Source organism: Ceratotherium simum, chromosome 24, assembly GCF_057802395.1.
Source record: "Ceratotherium simum simum isolate JZ-2026a chromosome 24, ASM5780239v1, whole genome shotgun sequence".
Taxonomy (NCBI): Eukaryota; Metazoa; Chordata; class Mammalia; order Perissodactyla; family Rhinocerotidae; genus Ceratotherium; species Ceratotherium simum.
In genome coordinates, this window is record NC_141923.1 from 47,166,094 (window position 1) to 47,177,828 (window position 11,735).

The following is an 11,735-nucleotide window of genomic DNA, read 5'->3' on the forward strand; positions in this document are numbered from 1 at the left end:
TTCCAGAGGCAAGATTTCTTTACCCTTATAACTGGCATCAGGAATCCAGAACTTTCAGGATCTGTAGCTGGAAACAGAAGGCAGCCAGCCTTTGAGATGGTCCCCAGTGTGCCCATCTCTGGTATTCACATCCATACGTATTTCCTCCTCCGGCTGTGGGCTGGACCTGGAATCTTATACCTAATTCATGCAACGGTGGGGCAGGTCTACAACGTATTTGTCATCAATGCACTTATACTGACTACTTCTAATTTCATCAGTGAGAACCTATTTCTAACAGTCATTATCCTAGTAAACAGGCCACTACTTTCATTTAAAAACATCACCAACCCATTTCTGACATTGAATATGTTAATGTGGAAGCCTTGAGTTGAATTAGAAGCACTTGTAGTAGCTGCTTCTGGAGTATGGGTTTCCTGAAGGGAACTCCAGCCAACCATTGCAGGTCCGTGCATTCCTGAACAGAACGCTTTTTTTTTTTTTTTAATAGTTTTATTTATTTATTTATTTATTTATTATTCCCCCAAAGCCCCAGTAGATAGTTGTATATCATAGCTGCACATCCTTCCAGTCACTGCATGTGGGACGCGGCCCCAGCATGGCCAGAGAAGCGGTCCGTCGGTGCGTGCTCGGGATCCGAACCCAGGCCACCAGCAGTGGATCATGCGCACTTAACCGCTAAGCCATGGGGCGGGCCCCAGAATGCTTTCTTGAGCTTGGACAGCCCAGCCCTAGACTTAGAGCTTAAACCAAGTTACACACAGTGTCCCTCTGCACATGTTAAAGGATCTTAAAGCAAATTACAGACAAGTGGCAATAAGGCTAGGTTTACAGAAGGGTTTTAATTTCTTGTTTGTGTGGGTGGCCAAAACCTTAGTCTCCTGTTTTTCTTTTTTTTTTTTTTTTTAAAGATTTATTTATTTATTTTCGCCCCAAAGCCCCAGTAGATAGTTGTATGTCATAGTTGCACAGCTTTCTAGTTGCCGTATGTGGGACGCGACCTCAGCGTGGCCGGAGAAGCGGTGCGTCAGTGTGCGCCCGGGATCCGAAACCGGGCCGCCAGCATCAGAGAGCACGCACTTAACCGCTAAGCCACAGGGCCGGCCCTCCTGTTTTTCTTTACATTTATTTATTTCTTGCTTTCTTATTCTCCATCTACTTCCCTAGGGTTTTCCTGATGGGAATAAAAGAGATGTTCTTTTGCCAAAGATTGCAGTTTCTTGCCACTCCAAGTAGGGTACGGAGAATGGGGTGAGGAGTGGAGGGAAGGGTTGAGGTGGGGGAACTGCTCCAGCTGCCTTCAGATCGCCAAGGACTCTGTGCCCATGGCTGTGGGAGGATGCACAGGTGCAGCAGAGATAGGTCAGACTTGGTGGGTGTCCCAAGCCTCTGTCTCTGCCAGACATCTGGCCATTGGGCCCCTGCTTTTGTAAAGATACATTTGAACTGGGCTGCTGGGGCACATTGAGAATGGCCAGACCCTGTGGGGTTGGGCTGCCCAGGCTCAAGATCCCACCAACGTTTTAAAAATGTATAGCTCAAAACCAAGGACAGCATTGGCACCTACATTCTAACCACTGTCCTTTTAGGTGCTCTGCCCAACACCTTTGGAGATGTATCAGCCCATTTTACACTAAAAATCCACAGGTTTCAGGGTCCCTAAAGGGCAGCTGGGTGACCCAAGGCAGCAAACCTCATTACTAGATGGAGTTTTGGGATTCCAGACCCCAGAGAAGTTATATCCTGGAACTGCCTTATCAAAATACTCCTAAACTTGTAAACAGTGGAAATAAAAAAACTTAGATTAGATAAAGATTTGCAAAATAAAAAACAAATTGACCATAAAGCTACTTTCTGTTCTCAGAACGGTTTCTTTTTCCTGTTTTGAGGGAAGCAGCTGGTGATAGGCAATGGCTTGGACCCACCTCCTCTAAGGTACTCATCCACCCCCGTCTTGTGGGCTTCAGCCAGCCACGTAGTAGTCTTCTACCTTTGCTTATCATGACTTATTGCCTTTCCTCCTGCAGCCAAAGTGTTCCAAGTAACCCTGAATAGATTGGGGAACTGGCTTTCAGCACACGCACACATTGTTGGTGGACGTGGTGTCTAGCTGCAGTGCGGCGGTTCCCACGCTTTCTGGGAGAGCGCCAGCACCCATGAAATATGTCTTGTCCAGTGAGCAGAAATGGTGTCACCCTCTGGGAGCGCCCAGCCTCTGAGCCCCGCAGCTGGTTGGGACTGCTTGGACTGTGCCCACGGCAAGAGGGGCTCCTCATCCTCTGAGCTGAGTTTGCGCTGACCAAGCTCCAATTGTGTTTTGCTTTCTAGCCTGCCTGGGTGGGTGAGGAAGGAGCAGGTTTCTTTTGGGTGGGGAGGCACATTCCTTTCTTCCTGTGGGGAAGGTGGTATTTATGTTTCTCAGAGAAGAAGTTCCTGGAGAATAACATAGTGCTATATGCTTTGGATGTTTGGGATGAAAGGAGAACAATTTAAGCAATCTATTTCTCCTCTGAAGTGCTGTCAGAAGGGTCAAGAGGGGGTACAGCCTAGGAGAGCCCTTCTGCAGATTTAGTGTGTGAAGAAAGCGGTGGTGCTGAACTCGGCTTCAGATCACCCGGAGCTTTTTCAAAAAACACCAATGCTGAGTTCCACCCCAGACCGACTAAGGCCCCCTCTCTGGGCGGCGAGGCTGGAGTCTTGGTGTTTTTTCAGAGCTCCCCAGGTAATTTTCATGTGTGGCCAAGGTTGAGAGCCCTGCACTAGAGTACTGACTGTATGGCTTATATTAGTGTGAGGGAGACGGAATCTTGATTACCTGAAGTTAACGGGAAAAATAAAATGCCTCCTCTGGGTCAGGCGTTGTGCTGGGCTCTTGCTTTATATTACCCCAGAATCCACACAACAATACTGTGTGTAGGCGATGTGTCACTCTCCATTCTTGAGAAGAGGAGCTGAGGCTGAGAAAGACAGCCAATTGCACAGCCACCCAGCTGGGATGTGGAGGAGCTGGAATTTGAGGTAAGATCTGATTCCAAAGCCATGAAACCATGTGCTCCTGCAAAGGGCCTACCTGGGGCCGAGGGAGGGGAAGGAGCAGAGGCTGGGGCCGATGTGTTTGTGGCTGTGGTGATGGGCCAGTCCATAAAGACAGGCAATTTCAGGACAGTTTTAAGTTCCCAGTGTTCGTTGGCTGTGCGGCTTTCTTTGGCCCTTCCCACATTTCCTGCTGCTGTTATTTTCCCTTTTCCCTCCCATTGAGTCCTGCTTCTTCTGGCTTTCCAGAAGATAAGCTGAGCCAGAATGCAGTACTTGTCAAAACCAGGACTCATTGTCTTTCTGTCCAAACCAGTTTCTTCCCCGGGGAGCTGCATCCTGAAGAGCGGCCCCTCCATCCCACCAGGTCGTCCAGCCTGAAAATGGAGACGTGTCCCCACCCTTTCCATGTCCTTGTTTCCCACCGTGCTGATGGCAGAGCTTGGTCTAGAGCCGACTCCTTATAGGCCCCTCCTGTCTGTTCCCCGCTGCCATAGATTGCTGTAGCAGTCCTTCTCTCTTCCTTCCCTCCACTGGAGGATTTCATGACAGAAGAAGAATGCTACTTATTTAAAACCAGGGGGGAAACACAGTACAAATGTCTCTGAGTTTGCCATTTTGTACAGGTTTGACTTTTGAAAGCATGTTAATGTTCTACATATTCAAAACATGAAATAGAATCAGCAATGATGGAAGGAAAAAAAGCATCCTAAAACTGGAAGAAAACTGAAGCAAATGAACCCAGCTGTATTTCAAATGAATAACATTACTACAGTGAAGGGGGAAAGATAACCAACTGAAGTAATTTATGAACACAGCCTCAGACCATCCCCATGCAGTCTTGGCAGGCTGGGGACATGGGGAGGATGGGAAACATGTCCTGGACTCTTTCTGGCAGGTTTGCTTTGGGAAAAGCCCTTCTGAAACTCTTTCAGATGTGTTATTGGATCGAGTAATGAGTAAATTAGTCCCTATCGTTGGGAGCAAGTGTTGTCACTGTGGAATAAGAGAGGTACAAATGTGGAATGGGGAAGTCAAGATAGAGCCCTGTGGGGACGGATTGGAATTAGAGGCCTTGGTGTGGACTCAGAATTTTGCGTGTGTGTGTGTGTGTGAGTGTTGTGCATGGATACATATATATGTATATTTCCTAGCTTTGTCCACTGAAAAGGGCAAGTAGCAATGAGCATACCTAGTGCCCAGATTTGGTCTCAAATGTCATCCCCCAATAGAAGGAACCAGAGCTCCTTGGAGAACTGGCTGATTCCAGGGCTGAGGCAGGGTAGGTACAAGATGAACCTGGTGTATCTTGTTATGCCAGAAAGTAAGAAAATGCTAAACAAGAAAACCAAAAAAACCCAGTGGGGTCTATTACTAGGAGACAGGAGCCAGTTTGAAGGGATTCCCGGTGGTCAAATCAGAGATAATTTGAGTACAAAAGTTAAAGACAGTAATGAATTATAAAACATTGAAGAAGAAGGCATCCACGAGTCCATATTGATAATAAAGAGCTGAATAAAGAAATCTGTGGAGGAGACGGGAGTGCCCTTACTGCTGGTGGAATGCCACGCACCTACTGGTGACCATGGAAGCAGTGCTAAGGCTGAAAAATCATCATTCTTCAACCATCACAATAAAATTGCCTCAGGTAAGAATCATCAATAGATGCTAAATCTAGGAGAGAAATTTTGGCAAGGGACAGGATATTTGCCTCATCTTAAGACGTCTCCCCTCAAATTGCTTATTAATAGCAAAGTAAAACAACAACTATATATAGAATGGAGAAACTGAAAACACTTTGACTGGAGATCAAAATTAATATCACAAATGAGGGACAGAAGGACATCGTGTGCATCCAGATGTGGTACTCTGAGAAGAACACCGTGTCACTCATGTGTCATCCCCGCTGGGAATACGTAACCTGAATCTAATCAATAGGGAAGATCAGACAACCCCAAATAAGCAATGTTCTATGAAATGAAAAGTGGGGAGGAGACTATTATTCAAAGATGGCAATGTTATGAAAGACAAAGAAAGGCTGAGGAGCTGGTCCAGATTAAAGAAGACTAAAGAGACATCACAACTCAATACAGTATGTGGTCCTTGCCTGGATCCTGTATGGAGGGGGGAAGTGCTATAAAGGACAATTTGGGGATAATCGACAAAATTGGAATTAGGGTGGAAAAGTAAAGTATTGCATAAATGTTAAATGCACTAAGATTGATAACTATACTGTAGTTATGGGAGAGAATACTTCTGTTCTTAGGAAATATACACTGAGGAGTTTAGGGGTAAATGGCCACGATGTGGGTAACGTCCTCTCAAGTGGTTCAGAAAAACAAGTACACACACACGTACATAGATATTTTTAAGAGCAAGAGCAAGAAAACAAATGATAAAGCAAACAGGGCAAAATACCCCCGACAGGCGACCTCGGTAAGTTGTGCGTGGGTGCACTTTCCACAGTGATTGCAACTTTAAGTTAGAAATTAGTGTAGAAAAAATCACTTAAGAACGAGCAATATGAACTTTCTTAAATGTGCTATAGACCAAATTTTAACACTCGGGACACCACCAGTTCACAAACTCATTTTCTCATCAAATGTAACACAGTCATTTTATTTTTAATACAGCGAGTATGCACTAATGACATGTTTATTTGTTTTATAAATTGAAATCACACCTAACATTTCATAGTTAAAGGGTTCCCCCTACTAAAAATAGGTTGAAAACCATTTTTTTTTTACCATAGGCTAACAATCCAAGTTCCTTAGGAGGTGTCCAAAGTCCTCCTGAGCCGTCCCTGATTTGACACCCCAACCCCTGTGTCTCTCAGTGTCTCCTACTTTCTCTGCAGCCATCCTCACAGCTCCTTCACCCCCTCCTCTGGCATTCCTGAAGGTCTTTGTGCGAGGTGTTCCCTCTGCATGCCCTTCCCACACACGCTTATAAGTCCAGTGAACATGTTTTCAACCGTAAAGACTCAGGGCAGCTCTTCAATAAAGCCTCCTCTGAGGGCCCAGCTCCAGCCCAGGAGAGGGGATCACCCTCAACTTTGGGTTATCTCTATATCTTGTGTGCCTGTATTATAGCAGTTACCACACTATGTTATTTATTTCCTTCTCTGTCTCCCCTGAAATTGAAAGGAGGGACCAGGTATAATTCAGGTTTTTGTGGGTGTGTATAGAGGGGTGTGCAGTAAAGTATAGTCAGTGGTGTGCTGGAATGGGCTTGCACCTGCTTTGCCAGGCTCAGGGGAGCCCTTTGTGTGCATCTCTTCCCTACTCCCCATTCAGTGACCTCAGGGGGGTGGCTTGAAACTGGCCAGGGTGGGAGTATTTACACCATGGAAATCTGTACCACTTCCTAGAACCAATGGGGAAGGCTCCTTTTCTTTCTGGTGCCTAAGTGGTCAAGATGCGAATCTGGAGGTGCCAGGGTTGTGTTTTCTGGAAAACCCAGCTGAGAGAATGATGCTTGCACAGAGAGAAGCACAGGCTCAAGACACAGAGACAAAGCCTTTCATCCGTCTGTCCCTACGGCCAGATCCACACTTGCCCCACGGTTTGGTTGGGTGAGCCAATCAGTTCCTCCCTCCCTCTACTTTTTCTGTGTTTTGGTTGAGCTAGATCAAGCTGTGTTTCCATCACTTGTACCTAACAGAGGTCAACTGAATCCTCAATTGTTTTGAGGAGTTTGAGAGCAGAGAGAGTCGCACGTACTTTACTACACATGGCACCTAACACTGTCAGAGGCACGTAGAAATGCTCAGTAAATCTGTCAGATCCACTTTATGGAACATCTACTGTGGCCTGGGCATGTGGCCTGGCTAACTGGTTCTGCTTATATGTGTTATCCTGTGGAACCGATTATTTGGTGTGTTGCAGAATGTGAATTGCATTTGTTTAATATTGCAACAACCAGCCCCTTTTATCCTACTGCTATCTATAGAGGACATATCTTCTGAACCACAAATAAGGAAACATGGATAGAGAGGAAGCAGTTTGGAAGACACAGTTTAGAAGCTGAAATTGTGGTATTTTCTGGGATGTTTTGCTTGTTTATGGGAAATTAACTCTGGGATAGCCACATGTATTATATGTTTATTTAAAAATTTGTTCTAAGAATATTTTTAAGAATTTCACAATGCCATTGGGATAGATGCCCCCAAACAGGGTTAGAAACCAGAGGCCCACAACATAGGTGATGCCTCTGAGTCAGACACCCAGCAAACCATTCTCTCTCAGCATCCATGCCATAAAAACAGCATAGTTTTATTCCAAAGTTCTATTTTAGATTTGGTTTTTCAATGACTTTAAACCTTAAAATAGAAGTGTACCAAGCAGACACCTCATTTTTCAATATAGAATGAAGTTCTGCCTGATAGCGGACAGATACTTTCCACATGAATGTAAAATGGGAGCCTGCATTGCGAGATAGCGTAATGCACTCCAGGAACTGACGGCGATATATTTAGATACTGATTAGAAGTAAAACTGATACATCATTCCTTACAATGTACATGAATAGTACCAGTGCCTAACAGTGCCTCTTGGGACTGAGGTCATTTATTTTTCCTCCTGGATATATTGTTGATATCATGTTCTCTGCCTCATGTTATATATTAAATTGTTTAATGTAAGCCATAAGAGAGCAAATGTCACTAAAGGTCTTTTTTCCCCCCCCTTAAAATCTGAAGAATCAAATCTTCCAAAGCAGGTGATCTGTCAGTTTTCATTCCTGAATGTCATTGGTACATGCAGCTTTTCTTATCAGTTCATTTCACATTCCCAAATCGAATGACTATTAATCTACAACATCTGAGCAGAAAGACTGGGGGCTTCCTGACTATTATGCAGGCTACTTTCTGGGTCCCAAACGTGTGTCCACAGGAATGAAAGCTTCTCTGAAGCTACTAGGAAAATCAATTCATTATTAGAAAGTTTCCTAAGAGGTGAAACCCATTTAAAGACAAGTTAATAATAACTACTATGATTGTTTTTGGAAAATGTCTGTGTGTGTGTGTGTGTGTGTGTGTGTACAGTGGTGTAAGAGTAAAGCAACTATGCATTTTGGAAAATAGGATAATCCAAAATTAAACTGTTCTATTCTGTTCCCATAAGCACCTCTTCAGTCTAGAACTACAACAATAATAATCACCATTGTTGGGGTTTATGGTGTGTCTGGCATTGTGCGAGAACTTGACATACATCATCTCATTTCATCTGCACCGAAATAAATCCACCAAATACTTGTTGAGGTGGTTACGATTATTCCACATGCAATCCACCCACAAACCTTGTTGTATCTGCCTTCAGAATGTCTTCTGCATCTGTTTCCTAACAGTTCTCCTGCGACTGCCCAGTCCCAGCTGTTCTCGTCTCTTGCCCGGGTTGCTGTAACAGCCTCCTGGCTGGTCTTTCTGCTTCCCTCTGGTCTCTGTGGTATTCCTAGTGCTGTTTGGCCGATATTCCATCTTGTAGGCGTATGGTAGGATTGTCCTTTCCTGCTGCCTTTGAAGTTAGATACAGTCAAATGATTTGCTTTGGCCAATGCAATGTGAGTGGAAGCCATGCGTGTCACTTCCAGGCTGACATTGTAGAGCTCGTGCATGAGTCACCATGCACCCTTTCCCCTCTGCCACGGTCCTCTGCAGTGATTCAAACAGAGGCTGCTCTGTCCCAGGGTCCCAGAACGAGGATAGGTGGAGCAGAACCCCAGCCAACTTACAGTGGACATGGAGTGTGAGTGAGAAATAAGCTTTGCTTTTATAAGCCACTTAGATTTTGTGGTTGCTGATTACCTTCTCATTTTATAGGTTTAGAGAAACTGAGGCCTAGGGACTTGATTCTTGTGGAAATGGTTATGTCTAATGGCAACAAGGAAAGGTGACCCAGCCTCTCCTGATGGATGCACCCCCTTATAGTCTCATCTTCAAACAGCAGCTGGAACGATCCTTTCAGACATATATCAGTCTGTGTTGCTCAGAGCTTCTAATGGCTCCTCCTCAACACAGAAGGAAACCTCAAGTGCTCCCTTACAGGCCCTTTGTGATCCGGCTACCTCTCTGCCCTCACTCCTGTCCATACCCGCCCTGGCCTCCCGTGTCACTGGCCATTCTTCAGTGCTCCTGCCTCAGGGCTCTGGCCCCTGCACTTTGCTTCTGCCTGGGTGGCATTGGCCCAGATATTAGGGAGCTCCTTCCTCACTTTATTCTGGTCTCTGTTCAAATGCCCCCTCTGAGAGGCCTTCCCTGACCACCTCATCTGAAATGGCAGCCCTTTGCTCTCTCGCTCCTGCCCCATTTTTCATCATAGCGTTCCTCAGTTTACCAGGACCTGACACTGCAGCTTCTGTTTCCTTGTCTCTGGTCTGTGCTCCTCCCGAGGTGGGATTTTTGCCTGTTTTGTCCACTGCTTGAGCTTACTGTGTAGTTACCAGCCCCCGCTAGGCACTCAGTAAATACTTGTGGAATAACTGTGAGACCCCTTGTACACAAAAAGAAGCTGAGGCCCAGAGAAGTGAAGTCACTTGGCCAAGGTCACACAAATAGTTGGCAAGGTTGTTGTGATCAAGCCTTGGCCTCATGGGCTGGCTTCTTCTCCACACAGCACCCTCTAAACCGCACCAGCTCATCCGAGCTCCCGGCCTCCGGGGCATACCAGCCATGTACTTTCTCTGGTTTTCGTTTATGAGGCCACAGGTTAGGAAGAGTGGTTTTGAAAAGTTCCACACCAAGTTGTGGTTCATTTGTCACTTGGGTCGTAATCTGTTTTCTAACTCCATCCCTACAACAGTCTCTCGTTGTGCTAATGGAGAAGACTTGTCATAGAATAAATAAAAAATATGGGTGATCTCAAAGTTATTATTTGCCTTTAAAATGAAAGGTTTCTGCACTTAACCTTGAAAATGCAAGTGTCTGCTGTTTTGGAAACTTTGAACCAAACAGGACGTAGCATTTTGAAGAGCCTGCTGTCTCTAAGGCTGGAAGGAGCAGTGGGCTGGGCTCCTTCCAGTTCTTGGAAGGCAGGGCTGCCACCTGTCCCCCCTCAGCCTCAAATCCCCACTGGAGCTGGGCTTGCCTTGCTCACAAAGTAGAAGCAAGGAGTGGAGATGCTGATGAGGCAAGCGCCCGATGGAGAGAGGTTTGTCAATAAATGTCAGATTTGCCCAGACAATCAGCTAATGTCCTGTTGAGGTTTTTACAGATCACAGACTGTGGGAAAAGGAAGCACCTAGGAGCTCATCAGAGCAGTCTTCTCAGAGCATGGCCACTGAACCGTCCACATTAGACTCACCAATGGTGAGTTGAAAATGGAATATTCCTGGGTCCCACTTCAACACCGCTGAATCAGAACTGCCGGGAGTGGAGCTCAGGGAGCTACATAGTGCACTAGCTCCTCAGGTGTTTCTAATGAGCGTTCAACTTTGAGTCTAGTTCAACCTTCTCAATTTATTGGTTTAGAGCAACTGACGCCTAGGAATTTGATTCTTGTGGAAGTGTTGGTGACAAATTGCAACAAGGAAAGGTGAAAGCAATTTTCAGGGTAAAATAAAATTTTAAGTGTCATCATTCATCTCTTTTTTTGACACAAATCTCCTTGATAAAAAATTACAAAAAGAAAAACACAGGTCCATAAATGAAGCATGTGGCAGATAGAGGTTTTCTCTAATATTCCTTGAAGTTGGTTTTCAGATTCTCTGCACACCCCATTCTAGAGCTGTTGACTCTTGTCTGAAACAACAGCTTCCCATGAATTTTGTCACTGTGTTTATCAGCAGAATCGGGGCTCCTAGCAGTTAGTCAGCAGCTGGAGAAAGTGAGAGGAATAGTGAGAGATTGGAGGAGGAGAATAAAAAGGAGTCAAACTCCATTATTATTCAACATAATAAATATGGTGAAGAGCTTTTTCAGAGGCCCTTGTTACGTGAGGCAAGGGAATGAATGTAGAACAATTAGAGAAGCCAGTGTAACTATGTGAACTGCCTAATTGTTTTTTTTTTTCCCACCAAAGCGAAATAAGGCTAAGGACCTATCAATCAGCCCAGGAATGACTAATTATTGGAGAACAGAAGATTCTCTGTAGTTTATCCTTTGTATCAATACATGAAAAAAAAAAAATTCCCTAGAATTTTATGGTCAAATGTGGCTTTAAGTGAACAGAAAAGAGCCCAGTAAATGGAAGCACCCCTCCATTCCTAAGGGAAGTTGGTGCACTGCCCACAGAATTTGCTGATAAAGGCCCACATGTTAAAACAAAGTGGGGTTGCATTGGCAATACATTTTAGCCAGAGACCGTAAGTGGTTATTTTTTCTTGACAGTCTTGCTGGCTTTTATTTTTTTTTAAGCTCAGAAAACTATTTGAGAATGAAATATAGATGATGATATTGGCTTTAAGTTAATGTTACACTTTTTGCTTGGAGAGAGAAAAATCTGTCGGCACAAGTTCTCTGGTAAACACTGTTGCATGATAAATTGTTATGAGAATAAAGTCATAAGGAAAACTCAGCTTCGCAAATGACACACGTAGAAAAACAGCAGATGTCTGATGAAGTAAAGGACCGACTTATTGCCAAGACCTTGAAAAACAAAATTAATTTCCTTTCGTCTTTGATAATGATGATGTAATGTAGTTAATAGGAAGAGCCTGCCACACTCAAGTGGTTATAAAAGGAGAAATGTCCGCCAGGCACTGGGTCA